We start from the raw sequence: 24,403 nt of genomic DNA, 5'->3' as shown, positions 1-24,403 counted from the left end.
CTAAAATTAAGAGAACATCCAAGAAATACACAAGGTCCATCGACGAGGGCGTGGGCTGCAACGCTCGTCACTGGAATGCGATTGTTCTTATCTCCTGAAGTTGTTGTAAGTTCAATGTTTTCTATGGTTTTGTAGACTGCTGTGCGGGTTCGACGATACCTCCTGTAGGACACTGTTCTTGGCGTGCCGACAAGGCCAAGCGATAAGAGTGTTTACATAACAAAACTGTTGCATCCTTGAGCCTCCGGTACTAGATGTACCCTCGTCCGGTTAGTGGCTGACGCTACAGATCTTTATTTATGGAAATATACAGTAAAATCAGCTACAAATTTTACTTATTCACATACATCTTTACCTTTAACCCAAATAAATACAGACTCGTTTTGATTAATTTTTCTTTTGTTACGAGTATACAAGACAAGAGGAGATGTTGACTCATAAGATGATTTACCAAAATCTTTACTACCAATTTCAAACATATGGTAGGTACGATAGGAAATTACATCTCTATCATTAAATCTTTCAAGACCAGGTACACTAGGAACTCCGTTACCACCTCTTACTATGGCAACGGTGAACCATCCATTTCCAAGTGAGAAGGTGTCGTTTATATGCCCTACAGGAGGTATCGTCGAACCCGCACAACAGTCTACGAAATCATAGAAAACATTGAAGCTACAACAACTTCAGCAGATAAGGACAATCGCATTCCAGTGACGAGCGTTCCAGCCCACGCCCTCGTCGATGGACCTTGTGTATTTCTTGGATGTTCTCTTAATTTTAGCTTGGATATAAACGACACTTTCTCACATGGAAATGGATGGTTCACCGTTGCCATAGTAAGAGGTGGTAGCGGAGTTCCTAGTGTACCTGGTCTTGAAAGTTTTAATGATAGAGATGTAATTTCCTATCGTACCTATTGAAGTGTCGGCAGAAGTGCCAACACCGTGTTGTTTGAGGAAGCCGAAATGCACGCTATAAGCTCACGCAGGCTGGCGTGAGGTCTGAAACAGGATACGTAATGAATGCTATAAAGAAAAGTACTTAGCTGCTGGAATACTTAACTTTAATCCACAATTGGTGAACATTGATACAGTATTATCATCTCAATATAACTTGGTGATGGCGCCTTGCTAGGTCGTAGCAATTGACTTAGCTGAAGGCTATGCTAACTATCGTCTCGGCAAATGAGAGCGTAATTCTCAGTGAACCTTTCCTAGCAACGTCGGCTGTACAACTGGTTCGACTGCTAGTAAGTCTCTCTAGACCTGCCGTGTGGTGGCGCTCGGTCTGCAATCACTGATAGTGGCGACACGCGGGTCCGACGTATACTAATGGACCGCGGCCGATTTAAAAGCTACCACCTAGCAAGTGCGGTGTCTGGCGGTGACACCACACCTATCATATGTTTGAAATTGGTAGTAAAGATTTTGGTAAATCATCTTATGACTGAAAATCTCCTCTTGTCTTGTATACTCGTAACAAAAGAAAAATTAATGAAAATGAGACATATATCAGTTCATGACATCCAGTCTTACAAATTTACTGTCTCTGATGGACATACATCGAGATCATCCGCTCTCAAAACTCCGCCATCTCTCTCCCCACATCCACTACTAATGGCGGCTCACCTCCAACTGAGCAACGCTACGCGCTGTTCACATCCAACTGCCGAACACTACAATAGCAAATTCCAACAATGCAAACCAGCCACAGACCGCACACAGTACAGTCAGTGTTTTACATACAGAGTGCTACGTGGCGTTACCAACATAAAAACCTAAACAGCCTACTTACAGTGTCAGCGTGCGAACTCTTCAACGAAACATCATCAATATGCCCTTTCGCAGCCAAAGGCCAACTCGTGTACCCTTGATGACTGCACGACACAAAACATATGCCTCGCGGGGGCACTAACAATATTAGTCAGGTACACCAGTTTCTTTGGCTCATCAGTGCATAATGCAGTGCTAGAAAAGGAAAATATCGACCTAACCCAGAGTGTGCAGACTTTGTTTTTAAAGTTTTTCCTACCTGAACAGTAACTTTTTCTTATTCGGTAAAATTGTGAACGTTGCTGTTTAAGATATTTTGAGATTAAACTACATTCCTTCACCTAAGACTACGTTAAAAGAAATCTTCTTAACAGCACTAAATAGCGGTTTGTGACGCTATTACTGGCGACGCTTTACCGCCTTTCGCTTGTTAGCATTGAAAAGCTTGTTGACTGGAAAACTAATCTCCCTGATGGAAAGGAGGATCGAAATGGGATCTCTCATGTTTAAGGTCATGTGACTTTTATTTCAGTGATTAAAAAATAAAGTGAAACGAACAATGAAGTTGCTAGTACATGCACACTGTTGGTGTCTACATCTACATCTACATCTACATTGATACTCCGCAAACCACCCAACGGTGTGTGGCGGAGGGCACTTTACGTGCCACTGTCATTACCTCCCTTTCCTGTTCCAGTCGCGTATGGTTCGCGGGAAGAACGACTGTCTGAAAGCCTCCGTGCGCGCTCTAATCTCTCTAATTTTACATTCGTGATCTCCTCGGGAGGTATAAGTAGGGGGAAGCAATATATTCGATACCTCATCCAGAAACGCACCCTCTCGGTAGGAATTGTCGGAATTGTCGTACCTGGGACCTGAAATGATCAGACCCAATTTACACTCCTGGAAATGGAAAAAAGAACACATTGACACCGGTGTGTCAGACCCACCATACTTGCTCCGGACACTGCGAGAGGGCTGTACAAGCAATGATCACACGCACGACACAGCGGACACACCAGGAACCGCGGTGTTGGCCGTCGAATGGCGCTAGCTGCGCAGCATTTGTGCACCGCCGCCGTCAGTGTCAGCCAGTTTGCCGTGGCATACGGAGCTCCATCGCAGTCTTTAACACCGGTAGCATGCCGCGACAGCTTGGACGTGAACCGTATGTGCAGTTGACGGACTTTGAGCGAGGGCGTATAGTGGGCATGCGGGAGGCCGGGTGGACGTACCGCCGAATTGCTCAACACGTGGGGCGTGAGGTCTCCACAGTACATCGATGTTGTCGCCAGTGGTCGGCGGAAGGTGCACGTGCCCGTCGACCTGGGACCGGACCGCAGCGACGCACGGATGCACGCCAAGACCGTAGGATCCTACGCAGTGCCGTAGGGGACCGCACCGCCACTTCCCAGCAAATTAGGGACACTGTTGCTCCTGGGGTATCGGCGAGGACCATTCGCAACCGTCTCCATGAAGCTGGGCTACGGTCCCGCACACCGTTAGGCCGTCTTCCGCTCACGCCCCAACATCGTGCAGCCCGCCTCCAGTGGTGCCGCGACAGGCGTGAATGGAGGGACGAATGGAGACGTGTCGTCTTAGCTGATAGATAGTTAGCATAGCCTTCAGCTAAGTCAATTGCTACGACCTAGCAAGGCGCCATCACCAAGTTATATTGAGATGATAATACTGTATCAATGTTCACCAATTGTGGATTAAAGTTAAGTATTCCAGCAGCTAAGTACTTTATGTAGTATGCGTGTTTGGCGCTGTGCAGGTGAGCGCCACAATCAGGACTGCATACGACCGAGGCACACAGGGCCAACACCCGGCATCATGGTGTGGGGAGCGATCTCCTACACTGGCCGTACACCACTGGTGATCGTCGAGGGGACACTGAATAGTGCACGGTACATCCAAACCGTCATCGAACCCATCGTTCTACCATTCCTAGACCGGCAAGGGAACTTGCTGTTCCAACAGGACAATGCACGTCCGCATGTATCCCGTGCCACCCAACGTGCTCTAGAAGGTGTAAGTCAACTACCCTGGCCAGCAAGATCTCCGGATCTGTCCCCCATTGAGCATGTTTGGGACTGGATGAAGCGTCGTCTCACGCGGTCTGCACGTCCAGCACGAACGCTGGTCCAACTGAGGCGCCAGGTGGAAATGGCATGGCAAGCCGTTCCACAGGACTACATCCAGCATCTCTACGATCGTCTCCATGGGAGAATAGCAGCCTGCATTGCTGCGAAAGGTGGATATACACTGTACTAGTGCCGACATTGTGCATGCTCTGTTGCCTGTGTCTATGTGCCTGTGGTTCTGTCAGTGTGATCATGTGATGTATCTGACCCCAGGAATGTGTCAATAAAGTTTCCCCTTCCTGGGACAACGAATTCACGGTGTTCTTATTTCAATTTCCAGGAGTGTAGATTAGGAATATACAGAACTGGAAGTCACAGGTTTTCACAGGTTTGGGAAAACCTTTTAAAGAGCGAAAGTACTTCGAATTGTCAGAGAATTTTAAGAATATAGACATTGTCTCAAAATATCTTGTTCATAAATATATTTAATGTTGACTAAAGATTGCTGAAATTACTTATCTCTCAGCGTTAGTTAACTCATTCTACTGAGTGTGGTAGTGATTTTGAAAAATCAGTTCTGTAATAAAATTTAGTTTCCAAGCGTTAAAGACTGTCTCATCTCTAATGACGATTTTCTTAGTATTTGGAACAGTGTGGTTTTGATTTACGTATGGACTGATTACCTTTAGACCAGCTTTCTTAAGAGATCTCTTGTGGTATCCATTTTGTATATTCAAACTACTGTACCGAAAAGAGATTAGAGGACCTGCAAGATAGTTTATGTGAGCTGCATGTTAATCAGGTGCAACGTAATTCAGTTCGTTCGGATACTTTTAGGTATGATAGTACACATTGGAATCAGTGAAGGTGAGTACGAGGATAGCAATCGATATTTTTCTCCTCATGTATGGTGCAGCATTTAACAGTAGTGATTCGTTTTGATCCCGTGTCTTCTAAAAAGACGTGATGAAAACGGACAGAAGCAGCTGTTTGTCGCTCAGGCTATTTCGTGAAAGGTATATGAATTTAGTTTCCAAGTATGCTGTGAAAAGTCACATTTAATTCATTCTGACATCAGAATAATGCTGAAAATCAAGATACCATTTTTCCCTTTGTATTAACCCTAGATTACTAAACCTCGTAAAATTTATGATTGCTTTAGGATATAAAACAGGAAATGTTGTTCTTAATTTGGTCTGTAACATACCACTTTAGGTCTAATAATAGTAATTAACTAATGCAAATCGTGTATATTTCACTACCTTTGAATAAAATGTGGAGTAGTAAAGACGGAAATATCAAAAGAAGAAACTAAGACAATGGCCTTCATGGGGAAAGAATAAATCAGAACCAGAATAGTGATAGATCAGAAGATTTTAGAGCAAGTAAACCATTTCACTTACCCCGGATGTGAAATGACATATGGCTACAGCAGAGATACTGAAAATGAGCTCACTAAATTCAGTCTGGTCTGTGGAACAATCAACAGGAACCTAAAAACAAAACCAGGAAAGACACTAAAATAAAAATTTTACAGAACTGTTGCACTACCCACACTGCTCTACGGAAGTGAGACATGGGTGATTAACAAGAAGCAAGAAAACCGCATTCAGGCACAAGAAATGAAATTCCTTAGAGGTGTTAAAGGTTGCACAAGAGAAGACAGACTAAGAAATCAAGATATTAGAGAAGAACTTCAAATCTTTAGCCTTAATGGTAAAATCCGAGATTACAGAAGAAAATAGCATGAATAACGACAAAGAATGGAGAGTGAGAGACTTCCCCTAAAGGCAAGAAAATATAAGTGCCATGAGAGAAGAGACAGAGGAAGACCGTGACAAAGATGGGTTCCTGCGTAATACCTGAAGAGAAGATGAAGATGAAGTAGTAAACCCAATAATGGTTTGGTGGCGATGTAACATTTTCCCTCTTTAATGTTACAGGGTTAAGTAGTAATGTAGTAATTATTTCTTAATAGTTTGCATCGTATTCGTGAGTTCCGCCTGACGAAAATGATCGAGGTATTGATGCAGCAAGAATATAGAAAGTATTTCGTGTACAAAGGCCGTCACAGAGAACTTCGCTCGCAGCGGAGCTCTCGTCTATGTTGTTTGCATGTAATCCTTGCAGATACAGATTAGGTATCATTAAATATCCTGCTAAGCGTTTCCATGAAGCACGAACTTATTTGGTTGTTATTAACATTATATTTAAGTCTACATTACAAAGCACTCAATAACAGTAGTGACTCGTAATATAACACGCAGCTTTGTAATGTATAACCAGCTTTCCCAATTTTACATTTTTTAAGTATTGCCGATATTTGGAATACGTTTAGTCGTTGGGATAAGGCTAGTTGAGGGGATGAATAGAAAACATATTTAAAAATCAACCGCACGACATGAAATAATAATCAAGAGTTTATGATATCTGCTTTCATATGAATTCCAGTGTGTCCATAAACGTGTTTTGCATCCGGCATGTTTGTCCCGGTTTATTCGACGGACAGAGATCAGGGACTGTCAACAGAACCACATTACTTTAGCTCGACAAATGTTGTCAGTTACAGTAAGCACGTTAGGCTGTAGTAACAATAATTAAATCACAATTCAAGGCGACAATTACAAAATAATGCATTTTCCGTTTCGGAAAACATATTCGTTTACAAAAATCAGCTTGTACAACAGGCAGAGGTAACGGACTACCGCAGCGGTCACAGTTATTACCTATGACAATGCTGTACAGAAATTATCCAATTAATAAGTACTTTAAGAAGAACTTAAAAACAAATAAAATGGTATTTCTAATAAGGTAATATATAAAGGGAGTCCCTTATTGGTGATTAATAAGTTAGCTACGTAAAATATAGGCACGGTGCTGGGAATTCATGATTCCCTATTGCCTATGATAGTTCAGTCTCTTTTACGTTAAAATTTTCCGCAAATATTAAGTTTTAGCGCAAAATTTGTATGCAGTGTCAGAAGCCTGTTAAAAACATTTCTGCAGATGCCTCATTCATCCCTGTACAAGTAGTACGCGTTGAGAAGAAGGGGTGTTGATTTGTCAAATAATAGATATGATTAATGTGAAGCGGTTATTATCTCACCGTAGCACGTAAACTGCAGAGTTAGCATGTTAGCAAACAACTTGCCTCTGATTGCATTTCGTGTTCCCAGTAACTACACGTAGAAACTAGAAAAGAAAAATAGGTTACGAGTGCCGAATAGGGTTGGTGACGTGTTTGTGGCCGCGACACACGACAGGGCTCGCGTGGCCTCCCTCAGTGATGGCTATCAGGGTTGGCGTGCCGCGCTGCGCTGGAGACACCGGGCACCGGCCGGGTTGTTGACCCCTCGTTACTGATATCGCATGTCCAGCAGCGGCGAACGCTAAGCGTGCACTTACGGTGACAACGTAATCACGTTCTGAGAGGGGCTCTCAACATTTCATTGACTGGAATTCAGAGAAGACTCACATAGGAAGGCCCTGAACTCCAACACAGTACTTCTAAAGCTGTTCAGCAATTCTTCTGACCATTTTGGTACCAAGGTCCCTTGGTCTCGGGTATCTCGTCGTATAATAATTGTATGTAGCTTGATTTCTCAATACGATTTTTCTTTTAATCTGTATTGCACTAAAAACATCTGCATAACAGATTAAAACTGTGTGCCGGACCGAGACTCGAACTCGGGACCTTTGCCTTTCGCGGGCAAGTGCTCTACCAACTGAGCTACCCAAGCACGACTCACGCCCCGTCCCCACAGCTTTAATTCCGCCAGTACCAGGAATGGTAGAGCACTTGCCCGCGGGAGGCAAAGGTCCCGAGTTAGAGTCTCGGTCCGGCACACAGTTTGAATCTGCCAGAAAGTTTCATATCAGCGCACGCTCCGCTGCAGAGTGAAAATCTCATTCTGGATCTGCATAACAGTTCAAATTTCGACGTTATGTGTTGTGTGTGTTTTTTTTAAAACAAATTTGTTCCATCCACTCACAATACTTGCTTTTGAGACCAATGAAGTCCATTTAACTCTTTGACATCGATCTTGCAGTCAGTACAGCTCGATTTTGTCTCGGATTTTTTTTTTTTTTTTTTTTCGGCAGGATTAGTTTTACGTTAACAAAATGGCTCCGAGCACTTTGGGCCTAACTTCTAAGGTCATCAGTCCCCTATAACTTAGAACTACTTAAACCTAACTAACCTAAGGACATCACAAACATCCATGCCCGAGGCAGGATTCGAACCTGCGACCGTATCAGTCGCGCGGTTCCAGACTGTAGCGCCTAGAACCGCTCGGCCACCACGGCCGGCCAACATCATCGTATGTTTGAATCCAAGAGAGGGGTGGGAGCAGAGGAGACAAAGAGAAACATTTACGCGGTGTATGGGGTTAATGCCACTGGATAGTGCACGGTAAGAAAATGGTCTTAAGGTTTTCTCGGTTTCGGGAAGAGCGTTTTGACATTAGTGACTCTCCACATTCAGGGAGACCTCCGGGGTTTGATGAAGATCGTTTAAACGCGTTAATCCGGAGTGATCCACGTCATTGTACTTGAGAACTGGCAAATGTAATAAACGTCGATCATTCCACAATCGTGCGACATTTGCAATGGGGAAGCTTCAAATTTCGGGTGAATGGGTACCGTATGCCCCAAGCAAAAATCACAAAAAATCTGCGGGATGCCACATGTGCATCTCTGCTTGCTCATCAATTGGCTCGTCGTTAGCGGTGATAAGAATGGTATCTTTATGCTAAGATAAGGAAAAGAAAGGAATGGTTCAGCCCAAGGAAAGCAGCAACTCCCGCACAAAGGTATGCGCGCAACCACAAAAGATAACGTTACGTGCCACGTTAAACAGCGACGGCGGGGAGTACTAAAAATTTGCTTCACCGAAGCGTAATCATTACTGCTGACACTTATTGTCAATAACTGAGACGCGGCGGCCACTGTGGCCGGGCGGTTCTAGGCGCTTCAGTCTGGAATCCTGCGACCGCTACGGTCGCAGGTCGAATCCTGGCTCGGGCATGGATGTGTGTGATGTCCTGCTTAGGTTTAAGTATAAGTCTAGGGGACTGATGACCTCAGATGTTAAGTCCCATAGTGCTCAGAGCCATGTGAACCATTAGAACTGAGACGTCTTGCGGACGCAGTCCAAGAGCAGCGACCAGGAGCACTGCATGAAGTGACGCTACTCCACGATAACGCTCCCCCCCCCCCCCCCCTGCACTCCGCTAGACCGAGACAATAAACACTGTACTGGAGTAACTCATTGCACAAGCACCTTATTCACCTGATCTTGCGGCCTCAGATTTTCACCTTTTCCGCTCTGTACCGATCAACCTTTAAGAAACTTCCTTTCCGCATGAAAATGCGTTCCGTAAACACCTACTTCTATATCACACTTCTCAAGTCACTTTATGGTGTGTGGCGGAGAGTACTTTTTGTACCATTGACTGAGCTCATCAACCCCACTGTACTCGCTAACAGCACGTGGGAAGAATGATTGCCGGTAAGTCTCAGTATTTGCTCCAGTTTCTCGAATATTCTCTTTAGGGTCATTACGCAAGACGAATATCGAGGGACATAATATGTTGTCCTACCCATCCCGTAAAGTTCTCTCTCGAAATGCACAACGCCTTTCTTGTAACGTCTGCCAATGGAGATTGTTGAGCATATCCATAACGCTCTGGTGACGACTAAACGATCCCGTGACGAAACGTGCCGCTCTTCGTTGGGCCATCTCTATCTCTCCTATCAGTCCTATCTTATACGGAACCTAGACATATATACAATACTCAAGAATCGGTCGAACAAGCATCTTATAAGCCACCTTCTTCGTGGAACAGTTTCATTTCCTTAAGATTCTTCCTATGAATCTGAGTCTGGCTGATCCCACAACTTGTTTTCTTTTCCTACGTATGAACAATATATTGCATTTATTGGAGATCAGCGTCAATTGTCAGGGCCTGCACCATTCATAGATTCTCTGGAGGTCATTCTGCAAATCGATAATATCTTCTTGCGTTGCTACTGTGTTGTAGATAATAGTATCATCTGCGAGCAGCCTTAGAGAGAATCCGATGAATTCTACTACATCGTTTATATAAATTGCAAACAGTAACGGTTCTATCACACTTCCTTTGGGTACTCCAGAAATTACCTTTGTATCCGTAGATTTTGTTCCGTTAAGAGTGACGTGTTGAGTTCTGTCTGCAATGAAGTCTTGAATCCTGTCGCAAATCTGCTATACTCGTTAAGCTGGATTTTTTTGTTTGTTTTTTCCACTATAAGGCAGTGCGAGTCGGTGTCAAATGCCTTCCTGAAGTCAAGGAACACGGCATCAACCTGAGCGCCATTGTTACGGCTCTGTGGATCTAATGGAGGAACAGAGTGAGATTAATTTCGAAGGATATCTGCTTGAGGAAGAGGAGCTTTACCTTCTCCAAGAACGTCATAGTTCTTGAGCGTAGCCCGCAGCTCGTGGTCGTGCGGTAGCGTTCTCGCTTCCCACGCCCGGGTTCCCGGGTTCGACTCCCGGTGGGGTCAGAGATTTTCTCTGCCTCGTGATGGCTGGGTGTTGTGTGCTGTCCTTAGGTTAGTTAGGTTTAAGTAGTTATAAGTTCTAGGGGACTGATGACCATAGATGTTAAGTCCCATAGTGCTCAGAGCCATTTGAACCATTTTCCTGAGCGTAAAACCCGTTTAATAATTCTAGAACAGATTGGCGTCAACGATATAAGTCTATAATTGTGTACATCTGTCCTACGATCCTTCTTAAAAACGGGAATAACTTGGGTTTTCTACCAATCGCTAGGTACCCTTCGTTGCTCAAGCGATCTGCAGCTAGAAGGGGAGTAAGTTCTTCTGCGTAATCTTTGTAGAAACTTATAGGTATCTCATTTGGTATCGACGCCTTTCCACTACCAAACGATTGTAGTTATTTTTCTATTCCGCAATCGGTTATCTCAATACCTGCCATTTCGACCTCCGTTCGAAAACTGAATGAGGGAACATGGTACAATCTTACGCGGTGAAAAAATATCGGAAGACTCAATTCAGTATTTGGGCCTTCTCTCTGTTACCTTCTGTCTCGATGTCAGTCTCTGAGTGAATGAATAGATGATTTTGACCCAGTTACTCACTTTACATACGACCAAAACCTCTTAGCGTTTCTACTCAGATCGGTTGACAAAATTTTGCTTTCAAATTAATTGAACACTTTTCTCATTCATCTCCTTACGTATATTATCGCTTCGTTCAGCTTTTGTTTGTGAGCTAGGCTTTTACTTCTCTTGACTCTGAGACGAAGTTCTCTTCATTTACGTAGCAGTTTTATAGCACGGCTGTTAAACCATGGCCGGCCGGTGTGGCCGAGCTGTTCTATGCGCTACAGTCTGGAACCGCGCGACCGCTATGGTCGCAGGTTCCAATCCTGCCTCGGGCACCGATGTGTGTGATGTCCTTAGGTTAGTAATGTTTAAGTAGTTCTAAGTTCCAGGGGACTGATGACCTCAGAAGTTAAGTCTCATAGTGCTCAGAGCCATTTGAACCATTTTGTTAAACCATGGTAGGTCTTCCCCATTCCTTGATACCTAACTCGGAACGTATTTGTCTAGCGCATATTTCTCTATTCCTTTGATCTTTCTTTATTCGTTTTCCACATCTTCGTCCTCATGAAGGAGTATTTTTATACTGACTGCTTAGCTACTCTGAAATTTGTTTCCTGTCACTCTCGCTATGCAAAAATATCTTCCTATCTTACTTATTATTCCTTGTTAGACCCGTTGCCGAAGATGCTGTCACAATTATGATACTTGATACCTTTCTCTATGTTAACTGATCAGATAATGCTATCTAGAGGTAACGCAACGGCTACGACGATGTAACATAGGTAAAATACCTGAAACTACTGGTTTCAGAATAAATAATGTGATATCTCCGGAACCGGACACTTGACTAATGGAGAGGGCTTCAGACACAGGTAACACAGCACGTCAAGTAGACTTTTTTTTCCAAATACGAGGGAGATTATAATTCGATAACTTCATTCCAGTAGATGTATGGTTCACTTTCTGACGGGCTATTGGTAATAACTCCAGTGATTTCATAGTGTAGGTAGGAGTCCATCAGCGTTGCGTGACTGTAGTGGTTTCGGATCCTCCAGATACGTGGTGTCTACCCCCTCGAAGTGTGAACTAGGCGACGTGGGCGTGCTCAGAACGAAACGCAGTTGCTAATTAGGAATGTGGATATAATTAGTGAACCTGGTAACAAACAACATATCTAGGAATCAACGAAACCAGCTCTGAGTGGCCGCACGGGGTAGCCGATCGGTGTTAGGGCGTCTTGTCACCGTTTGCGCGGCTCCGCCCGTCGGGTTTCGAGTAATGCCCCGAGCACGGGTGTGTGTGTTGTCCTTAGCGTAAGTTAGTTTAAGTTAGATTATGTAGTGCGTAAGCCTAGGGACCGATGACGTCAGCAGTTTGGTCCCATAGTCCTTACCACAAATTTCAAATTTTTTCCAGCTCTGTGTGAATGTAAGGGATTCAAACATAGGTCTGAGATCTCTTTAACAGAGAAGAGGGGTGATTGGCAGGGAAGATGTCGATGATGGGGACGTGTGAATAGACGTCAGTATTCTTGATCTCGAGAGCATGAGGATAGTGATGTGGTGCGTGACAGTGACGACGACGAGTAAATGCGTGAACATGAGCTCACAAGAAAACATTGTTTGATCAGTGAAATGCCTTGTTGTACTTATAGTTTTGCCTAATATATATACACTACTAGCTAGCAGTAGGATAGTAAGATCATGTACAAAGAATTGTTTCGGAGAGTATCTTAATAATTATATAATTAATTATAATTACATCACTAAATGTTTAATGTTAGTTAGGTAGAGCCAAATACATCATCTACGAAACCCGTACAGTGTTTCATTGTCTCACGACTACCGAACCACGCACTAACCTGAAGGCTCCAAGAACACAACAGTCTATGTGCACATAATACAAGGTTATTACAAATGATTGAAGCGATTTCACAGCTCTACAATAACTTTATTATTTGAGATATTTTCACAATGCTTTGCACACACATACAAAAACACAAAAAGTTTTTTTAGGCATTCACAAATGTTCGATATGTGCCCCTTTAGTGATTCGGCAGACATCAAGCCGATAATCAAGTTCCTCCCACACTCGGCGCAGCATGTCCCCATCAATGAGTTCGAAAGCATCGTTGATGCGAGCTCGCAGTTCTGGCACGTTTCTTGGTAGATGAGGTTTAAACACTGAATCTTTCACATAACCCCACAGAAAGAAATCGCATGGGGTTAAGTCGGGAGAGCGTGGAGGCCATGACATGAATTGCTGATCATGACCTCCAATCTCCTGTTTAAGAAATGCCGAACATCATGATGGAAGTGCGGTGGAGCACCATGCTGTTGAAAGATGAAGTCGGCGCTGTCGGTCTCCAGTTGTGGCATGAGCCAATTTTCCAGCATGTCCAGATACACGTGTCCTGTAACGTTTTTTTCGCGGAAGAAAAAGGGGCCGTAAACTTTAAACCGTGAGATTGCACAAAACACGTTAACCTTCGGTGAATTGCGAATTTGCTGCATGAATGCGTGAGGATTCTCTACCGCCCAGATTCGCACATTGTGTCTGTTCACTTCACCATTAAGAAAAAATGTTGCTTCATCACTGAAAACAAGTTTCGCACTGAACGCATCCTCTTCCATGAGCTGTTGCAACCGCGCCGAAAATTCAAAGCGTTTGACTTTGTCATCGGGTGTCAGGGCTTGTAGCAATTGTAAACGGTAAGGCTTCTGCTTTAGCCTTTTCCGTAAGATTTTCCAAACCGTCGGCCGTGGTACGTTTAGCTCCCTACTTGCTTTATTCGTCGACTTCCGCGGGCTACGCGTGAAACTTGCCCGCACGCGTTCAACCGTTTCTTCGCACACTGCAGGCCGACCCGCTGATTTCCCCTTACAGAGGCATCCAGAAGCTTTAAACTGCGCATACCATCGCTGAATATAGTTAGCAGTTGGTGGATCTTTGTTGAACTTCGTCCTGAAGTGTCGTTGCACTGTTATGACTGACTGATGTGAGTGTATTTCAAGCACGACATACGCTTTCTCGGCTCCTGTCGTCATTTTGTCTCACTGCGCTCTCGAGCGCTCTGGCGGCAGAAACCTGAAGTGCGGCTTCAGCCGAACAAAACTTTATGAGTTTTTCTACGTATCTGTAGTGTGTCGTGACCATATGTCAATGAATGGAGCTACAGTGAATTTATGAAATCGCTTCAATCATTTGTAATAGCCCTGTATGTGCAGAAAACGCACGGGTGCACTCTAAGCGTAGACTGTTTTTCTATTCGGGGCTTGAAAAGTCGAAGACACGCGTAGGAAACACCATACCGAAGGGTAGTGAGAGAATTGCATATTAGAATACCCATTTTTACTCCTTGTTTCATTTTGATATCACGCTCCTTCTAAATAGTTATGGTTTTTACAGACTGTCCCGTCACATTAATGTGACCACCTGTCAGAAACCTGAGTAACTACCTTCAGCAGCCCAGATCGCTGGGAGAGCACCGAAAGAGGGACGCTGATGTTCTACGAGGTACCGATACGGTTATGGGACCATGCCGACTCCATTGCCGTGACCTCCTGCTCTAGGTTTCTCGGCTGACGACCCGTCGCACGAATAGCTCGGTCGAGGAGGCCCCACGGATTTTCGATTAGCTTGAAATGCGGGGAGTTTGGTGGTCTTTGCAGTACGTTAAACTCATTCTGGTGCCCTTCGTGTTGTGTCGTCAGAACAAGACACAGCCAGGGTAAGTGCATCACAGGCGAAAAGATGGGAGCTGGCACCAGTGCCATAGAAACTCGCTACTTGCCCGAGTTCCACCAGCGCAATGGGTAGCGCTGAGGATGAAGATACCTACTTCACCTCGGCCAAATGCCGGCCGAGTACAAGAGCTAGTTGGGGGTCGGCCTGGGGACCGGGTCTTTCCGAAGAGGGGAATAATGTAGCGGCACCACGGTTTAGGATAGGGAAAGTTAGTTTTGTCCAATATTCTGAGCACAAGTTACAGCCAGGTGCAGGCTGGACTGCAGTGAGTTACGCATACCAACAGTTGCAAAGTAGAATAGAGGCTACAGGGCCGTCAAATTGCTGAAAGAGTATAGGATTGGACAACAACGGACGCAAACCTACTCAGAAGAGCAGCTCTAGCCCACTTGGTTATAGATCATCGTCCTGGGCTGACTTAGACAGGGAACGTCGTTTAGTGAACTCTTGTAAGTGAAAGGAAAGTTGTAAAATAGCATTTGCTACGATTATTTGCACTTAGCCATGGGGGGGGGGCCTTTCTTCTGTTATATTACAAGCAGTGTTGCAGACTTCTTTATTCGGCTACTCACACAGATAAGGAAACCTCTAAACTCTTTTGGCTGACTTTCTTACTAAATTATTGGAGTTTTGTAGAACCTTCGTTCCTCAATCCTGTTACCTGAACCTAGGTCAGGGCTTAACAGCTGGCCGGTTTTGAGCGCGAGTACTCGCGTCTGCTCAGGCACGTGCTCGCGAGCAGGTGCAAGGTCGCGGAGTAGGGAGGGAGGGGAAATGCGCACGTACGTTTGAATGTGATCTCGCGATCGTAGCGGATTTAACTAGCCATCTGAATGCTTTGAACATTTTACTACAAGGTAAAGATCTGCTAATTACTCATTTCATAGATCGAATACGAGCTTTTAAAATGAAATTGACGTTTTGGGTGAGTCAGCTGGAAACAGGAAACCTAGCTCATTTTCCTAAATTATCATCCATGCAAGATGTTCACAAAGACTGTGAACGTTATTCACATAGTTTAGTTGATCAGCGCTTTCAAGATCTGACAGCACTAGACAATGATTTTGATCTGTTCTCTCCATATACAGCGAATATTTAAGAGATTCGTCCTGAGCTGCAGCAAGAAATTATTGACCTATAGTGTGACAGAGAATACAGAGACAACTTTCACAACAAGAAAAACATTTTGGAATTCTACAGACACTTCCCTCAGGATAGATTTCCTCGTTTGCACAAACTGGCGGCTACAATAATATCAATGTTCGGTTCCACGTATGTTTGTGAACAACTGTTCTCTGCAATGGAATGTAACAAGACGCGCCTGAGAAACGCATTGTCTGATCGAAATTTAAACTGCACGCTGCGCCTAAAATGCACAAGAACAATTACTCCGAACATAGACGCAATTGTAAAGGGCAAAAAGTACAAGACCGAGAATCCCACACTTCAGTGACACCTTTTATTGTGTAACAGTTCACAAATTAATGCGAATGTAGAGGCATACACTAAGCTAATAAAATTATGTGGCATGTGTACACTCTCCTTTATTTGTTTCATTTGTCGCAGTAATAAGTCGTGAGTGATAACCCTGCAGGTGGCCGCGGATTTACATTGACTGGCGGCAGCTGTTGTGTGCCCCACGTGACTCTCCCCACTCACCGCTCTGGTCCGGTAGTGGGGGTAGCGTGCTCGCGATGCTCCGTGATCGCGCCTTGCTGCTCACAGCTTGCTCCGCGAGTACGTATGTTGTGAAGCCCTGCCCTAGGGCATATCTGTATAATAGTGGCAGGGAGTAATTAACTTACCGGAGTACTGCACCAGTAGCCGTTTTACGATCTCAAAAACTCATTCTCCACAGCAGTAGCGACGGGGTGTTTACAAAACTGACGACGAGGGTTTACAGAACTTCGAACCACGCACTTACACTATGAGTTGTGAAACACGTTCTGTAGTCCTGCCACTCAACTGAGAAGAAGCAAGCGTCATGTAATGGTGGACATGGTCCCTAAGGATACAGGCATACTTGTGTTGACTCATTGTGTCTTCCATGATGACGAGATCACCCAGGCAGTGCCACAAAAACAATCGCGTTCACTCCTCCGCCCTGGACAATTCCGACGATTGTCGCAACGTGTTTGCTTTGAGACGATTCGCACCATTCACACCGACGGTCATCTGTTCGATCGTGCATGAGAGGTGATTCATCTCAAAAGGCCGCATCAAAAGGACTCATTTGAAGCCCAGTTGCGGTAGTGGCGTGCAGCATCCGTCGTGGTTTAACAGCAGTCAGCAGGGGTGCACAAACGACGCATCTACTGCAGAGTGCAGAGGCCCATATGGAGCAACGTTCGCTGAGCGGTAGCTGAGGAGCGACTGGTGGTTGCCCCCTTGGTAGATGAGGGCGGTCAGCTGCACGTCGTTTCGTCCCTCTACACATCTCCACATCCGTTGTTCATCCTTATCATCTATGGCCCGTGCTGTACCTCGGTTACCTCAGCACAGATTTTGGATGGCGCCATTTTGTCACGCACGGTATGGTTTAACCACAGCGGCGTGCGGACAGCTTACAAACTTAACTGTTTCGGAAATGATTTCACCCTTGGCCGGAAATGATTTCACCCTTGGCCCGAAATGATTGATGTCAGATAATTCACTCTGTTTCTGCGTTACGGTAAAGACTGCACTATTTTCCTTGTCTCCCTCCACTGCTAGTGCTGCCACCAGCCGTCTGTGTTCGGTTATTGCGCTTTGACATCGAACATAGACGATCGTCACAATAATGTGATTGGACCGTGTGTTTACTTGTTGTTTAAGTAGTTTTGTAGAAATTAATATCTTTATTACAGTATTATTAAACTTAAGAATAAAAGAAAGTGCTGTCCTGTTGCGAATTTCCAATGGTACAGAGTATTAAACGAACATCCTTGGAGATGCACGATTATAGTTTTTTACGACGCAATAAATAAGTTAACCATGCGCCGTATACGCTCCACGTAAACAATGAAGAAAGTCGAACAAGAGAGAAATACAGAGGCATGCATCCAGTTACTCTTCCAGCATGTCATCAGTCAATGAGAGGGAGAGGGTTCAGGTATTCCTTTTCCACTTTTCTCGCCTCTGTCGCACACCGGGCTGCGGCCTGCGTAGTGCAAAGTCGGATGAGTTAATGGAAAATTCGCCTTCAGATCCGGGTGCATTAGGTACTGCATGAAACTCAAGTGTCACATTCGTCAGCACCTGTTGCCGATTCCTCACTATATGTTTGACTGCTAAAAGTGGGTGCAAAAAGTACACACTCGAGATGTAGGGGTGACTCATTCTCCAAGATCACATGATTGGGAGACGTGATGATTCATCGATAATTTGCTTAGCGATCCGATTTTATCAGTACTGACTGCAGACAAGAGAATGAGACATATATTATTAATCTGAAATTGTTGAATGGCGTCACTGCCTGTTCCCTGTCTCTCGCCTTCTCACTCTGACGCCACATAGCAGCGAATACATTTACCTGGCAAGAGTAGGGTTCAAATCGGTGAATTAAATTTTCCTGGGTTGCCATGAATTATTCTGGGTAAATATTGAGATGGTTCCTTCAACAATGTCACAACTGATTTCGTTGTCCAGTCCTGAGGAAATTTTTTTAGACTCCTTGATGGAGCACTGATGCGATCACCACTCGTAGTGACTACAAAAAGCGAGTGGGGCAGCCGTGGTATTGTCGTGCACCAGAACAGAATCAACAACTCAGATAAAACCTAAAAGCGTGCCATGTATCAACAATCCTGTTGACACTGAAAAATTATTTCACTGTGAATTTTGATGCTATTCTTTACATGAGAAACATTTTTGCTGTACATAGCCCGTACGTTTAACAAAAGCGGCTCACAGTCAATTTGAAATTGAGAAATCGTGTTTATGATATTGTCGCAATGACCTAACTGTTTCACTCGGTACTTCTGGTTCTTCTATAAAATAGACAGATCCAAAGTTAATGTATTAGGACACAATTCCATGACTCAGAGTTATTATAAAGTTTTTTATCTCGAAGTAAAATGTCTTTTTGTTTCCTGATTCATCTTCCCCGACATATGAGTGTGTTAATCGGTGCTATACAATTAGAAATCATAGACTTCGCACAGCAAAAAGTAATTACTAAGACACCACACCAGTATTCGAAAGCTTAGCTTCCACGAAACTACCGACAAAAGAACCTAAAACGTATTGCAGTACTCCGTAGCGAAAAGTGGCGGTTATATTTAATTCAAAATTTTAGTTTCTAGGTCTTCGGGGTGTTTCCGCAACGCATTCTGTGTCTGTAATACATCCTCGTTGTCTGGTGACACACTGTCGCCTTCTCCCACATCCATTGGTTGATTACATTGTGCAACAAATTTTCGTTGAAAGTTCGTAAATGGCTTAAATTTTGATTTCTATACTCACGCGAGCTTATGTCTGCAATTCTGTGTTTTATCTCCATTTGTAGAGTGAAAACGCGTTGTAAAGTATATTTTATGCTATGTGGAAGGCAGGCGCGTGCCAGTGTTTTGAGCGCAACAAGAAAAATGCTAACAAAGAAAGATGAAAGCCATTCAATGTGCAAGCAAAAACTAGCAGGTACAGTAATTCACTGCCATAAAAAACTACACCTTCGGGGCTTCGTAAGCCTGACACATATCCTGAATTAGTTCTTACTATCCAGTAGTCCAGAACGATCTTCAAAGCGTCGTATGTGATAAAGTGCCTAGCTGACATGAATTTCAGTGGCTATTACTCTGGTTGCATCACCCTGTCTACGATAGCATTAGTTCGTCTTACCGTTATGTCGAAAAAATACCCATTTTTCTACCATACAGACAAATCATTTGCGACGTGTCATTCCAAGTGACAGAAGATGGCTGTGTGTGATTCATATATTTGTTCCCAATACCACGTCGGAGAGGTAATGAGAGTAAATGTATTTCTGAAGCATACAGTGTCACAGAAATTTGTCTTCGAAGGGAAGAAACGTAATGGTGAAACTTAACCTAATTTAGACATACCACAATTTGTCCACACTGGAAGATGAGAATTAAAAGATACTGATATTGGGTGGTTAGAGCGGTAAAAGACTGTGGACATCTATTCTGCAGCAATGTCACAATTAACTGAAGTGAAGCGATGTGAACGGAAAGAGTCGGAACACACAAATTGCCCCTCGGATTCGATGTTACGTTGCACATATAGATTTTCTATTGGAATTCCCGAGACAGCAGCCACATGTATTCCATTACTTACACTGGTATTTCGGCTGCATACTTATTAGCCATTACTAAGGGTCAATAATTGTGAAAGTCTACTGGGGCATATTTGTATGTTGCACCCTAATATGATACTGTAAACGATGTATATCTCTGATAGGCTTGATAACGCTGATCGCTGACAATGCACGACAGCAGAACCAAAGATACTGCTTCTGGTCTGAGTGTGTTGAGGTAAGAGAGCACTGGGCGCACAGTTGTTGGTAGCTGTTTACGAGCGAAAGACGATGGATTAGGCAGTTTTTGTTGCGTGCTCTGTGAACTTAAATACGTGCATCTAATCGAGTGATTGGATTTCACCTGTAAGTTTTTTATAGGTTTCACTACATTGACGGCTTAAAGCATTAATGTCATCTATTAAAGGTTTGCTGCTGTCTGCACATTGCCTGGCTATGGCTTCAATTTCATCGCAAAGACGTTTTTAACTGGCCTTAATATCTGAATCTATGTTTGAAACGGTTATTAGTCGTTTCTGTGTACGATTTAAGTTCGTCACATATGGTGGAAAATTGTTCATTGAACTGAGTGGTGGTGTCAACTTGTTTTTCTCGTACGAAGGAAAATTGTTCATCATTTTTATTAAATCGTTCATTGAACTGAGTGATGGTGTCAACCTGTATTTCTCGTATGATGGAAAACTGTTCATCATTTATTAAATCGTTCAATGAACATGTGCATGAGATTTTGAAACATCGCTTCCATATTACTCTGAATGATGCGAGGGGTCTCACCTGTGGTGTGCTTTGAGGTGTGGAGAGATCGTCTACAGCCGTGGACGTTTCGCTTGTTGCGTTATCAGCATAATTACCGTTTACGGAATTGCCGTATTTTTAAAAACAGATTGAGTATTTTGCACTACTGTGTCCTCTGACATACTGTTGGCATGTTGATCGACTGTACAAGAATTGGATAGTTCATTGACCTGATTCGGTGAAGAATCGCGTTCTGACATCTGCGTGTTAGCAATCTCTACCACGGTGTCTTCCGCTAGGCCTGAATCGACAGGCTCAGCAGATGGTAAATTAGGTGAAATCATACTGTCAGGAAACTGTACATTACTCTGGACAATGGAAGTCACGTTTTCTGTGGTGATTTGCAACTGTTGCAACGCAGAGTGGCCACTATCATTCTCAACATTGTTGTCAATAATAGGAAAACGGCCTATTTCGGTATCTCTAATAGTCAGATTAAGCGGCGGAACCTTGACACTATTGCGCAGTATCGTATCAAATACAGAGTAAAAATCCAAAAACAAAAATTTAACTCTCAATGAAAAAAAAAAAGAATAACAATGCGGAGCATAAGAATGCTGATGAACTGTTGAAGGAATTTGGTACAAGTTAGTAAATTGCGTTCCGTCAAAAAATATCTAACTACTATTATTGCTACAGAGTGGTTGAGAGAACAGAAAAAAAAAATATATATATATATATATATATATATATATATATATATATATATATATATATTTTAAGAGTTATCAAAGCGAACGATTCGAAGAGCTGTCGTCAAGTGTAACATTCTTTTATAAAAATGAACTTTTTAAGATTACGTTGATTAAATGTCAGAGCTGTGGAATGGGTACTGAACTCGAATTATCGTGTAGCGTGTTGTAACTGCAAATGGTGTACTTACACTGTGTCAATGTTAGCAAAACGTAATGCGAATCGATTGGGAAATGCAACTCCCAATACCAATAAAGAAATAAAGTCACTGCAAAATACATTCAGTACCCCAGACACTAAATCCTATGGCCCTGTTCAATATTAATAAGTATTGCACATAACAATTAAATTGTCTTACCTCGAAAGCAGCAACGGAGTAATGCGATATATTCTGGCCTGTCGCAAAAAGGTATAAATATGCTAGCTACAGGCTCAGTGGTGTGCAATGCTGGCTGTAATACTTCGAAATGCACATGAAATTGTTTTGGCTGATAAATGAAAACATTTATGAAAATCAACTTCTTAAAAAATATGTTACCTAGACAGGGAGGCGGTACTAATTGTGGTGAATTACTGACACTATTTTTTTAGCGAAATTATATTGCAAGTTAATTTTGTCTTTTCAAAAACATCTGTCAACTGAAGTTACATTACTCACAATCATTCACAATGAGATTTAAACAGCAAGTGTTATCTAACCTCACTAGTACAACATGCACTAGTGGCCATTAAAATTGCTACACCAAGAAGAAACGCAGGTGATAAACGGGTATTCATTGGACAAATATATTATACTAGAACTGACATGTGATTACATTTTCACGCAATTTGGGTGCATAGATCCTGAGAAATCAGCACCCACAACAACCACTTCTGGCCGTAATAACGCCCTTGATACGCCTGGGCATTGAGTCAAACAGAGCTTGGATGGCGTGTACATGCAGCTTTAACACGATACCACAGCTCATCAAGAGTAGTGACTGGCGTATTGTGACGAGCCAGTTGCTCGGCCACCATTGACCAGACGTTTTCAATTGGTGAGAGATCTGGAGAATGTGCTGGGCAGGGCAGCAGTCGAACATTTTCTGTATCCAGAAAGGCCCGTACAGGACCTGCAACAGGCGGTCGTGCATTATCCTGCTGAAATGTCGCAGAGATCGATTGAAGGGTAGAGCCACGGGTCGTAACACATCTGAAATGTAACGTCCACTGTTCAAAGTGCCGTCAATGCGAACAAGAGGTGACCGAGACGTGTAACCAATGGCACCCAATACCATCACGCCGGGTGATACGCCAGTATGGCGATGACGAATACACGCTTCCAATGTGCGTTCACCGCCTTGTCGCCAAACACGCATGCCACCATCATGATGCTGTAAACAGAACCTGGATACATCCGAAAAAACTACGTTTTGCCATTCGTACACCCACGTTCGTCGTTGAGTACACCATCGCAGGCGCTCCTGTCTGTGATGCAGCGTCAAGGCTAACCGCAGACATGGTCTTCGAGCTGATAGTCCGTGCTGCTGCAAACGTCGTCGAACTGTTCGTGCAGATGGTTATTGTCTTGCGAATGTCCCCATTTGTTGACTCAGGGATCGAGACGTGGCTGCACGATCCTTTACAGCCACGCGGATAAGATGCCTGTCGACTGCTAGTGATACGAGGCCGTTGGGATCAAGCACGGCGTTCCGTATTACCCTCCTGGACCCACCGATTCCATAGTCTGCTAACAGTCACTGGTTCTCGACCAACGCGAGCAGCAATGTCGCGACAGGCTTCAATCCGACCTTTATCAAAGTCGGAAACGTGATGGTACGCATTTCTCCTCCTTACACGAGGCATCACAACAACGTTTCACCAGGCAACGCCGGTCAACTGCTGTTTGTGTATGAGAAATCGGTTGGAAACTTTCCTCATGTCAGGACGTTGTAGGTGTCGCCACCGGCGCCAACCTTCTGTGAATGCTCTGAAAAGCTAATCATTTGCGTATCACAGCATCTCCTTCCTGTCGGTTAAATTTCGCGTTTGTAGCACTTCATCTTCGTGGTGTAGCAATTTTAATGGCCTTTGGTATAAACACAAATCATCGATTACATATAGCTCTGTTAACAAAACTTAGAAGTATTAAAAAATAAAATATCTAAGTAGCCTTTTTATCAAATCAGTTTGAGTATATTCTGGGGTTACTCAACAATAATTACAAATTATCAGCCAACTCATCTGTACTAACGTGCTGGCAAAACAAAAATCTTATTTATTTAACATCTTTACCTTGCTTGTGAGAAGACTTCTGCTTACCTGTTCTCGTAATTCCTACGTTAAAGTAACAATTGCTGGCTTCACACAGCATACCAGAAAAACTGTCTATTCCATCATCTTTCGCTCACAGACTACTACCTAGAACTGTGCGCCCAGTGCTCTCTTACTCCAACTCTACAATCTCAAACCAGAAGCAGGATTTTGGCTCTGCGGTCGTGCACAGTCAGCGATCCGCGTTATCAAGCTTATCAGAGATGTACATCATTTATAGTATCATATTCGGGTGCCAGATACAAATGTGCCTTTCATTTGCAGAATTAAAAAAAGAAACGCATGCCAGTCACACACTTTAGAACTTTAGTTACGTTTTAATTTAAAGATTCATCATTACTGGATTCAGATTTGAAAAGACCACATGTAGATTTTTTTGAAATTTGTGGTAAGGTACTATGGGACCAAACTGCTGAGGTCATCGGTTCCTACTTAACCTAACTTATTCTAAGGAAAACACACACATCCATGTCCGAGGGAGGACTCGAAACTCCGACGGGGGCATCCGCGCGAACCATGATACGGCACCCTACGCCGCACGGTTACCCCACGGGGCGCCTTCAGATTATTTCAAGAACTTTTGCGTTGCGTATTGAACTGCGATACGTGAGTGTATGATACTTTGTA

This window comes from Schistocerca americana, chromosome 1 (genome assembly GCF_021461395.2).
Source record: "Schistocerca americana isolate TAMUIC-IGC-003095 chromosome 1, iqSchAmer2.1, whole genome shotgun sequence".
Taxonomy (NCBI): domain Eukaryota; kingdom Metazoa; phylum Arthropoda; class Insecta; order Orthoptera; family Acrididae; genus Schistocerca; species Schistocerca americana.
Note: the sequence above shows the minus strand (reverse complement) of the source record.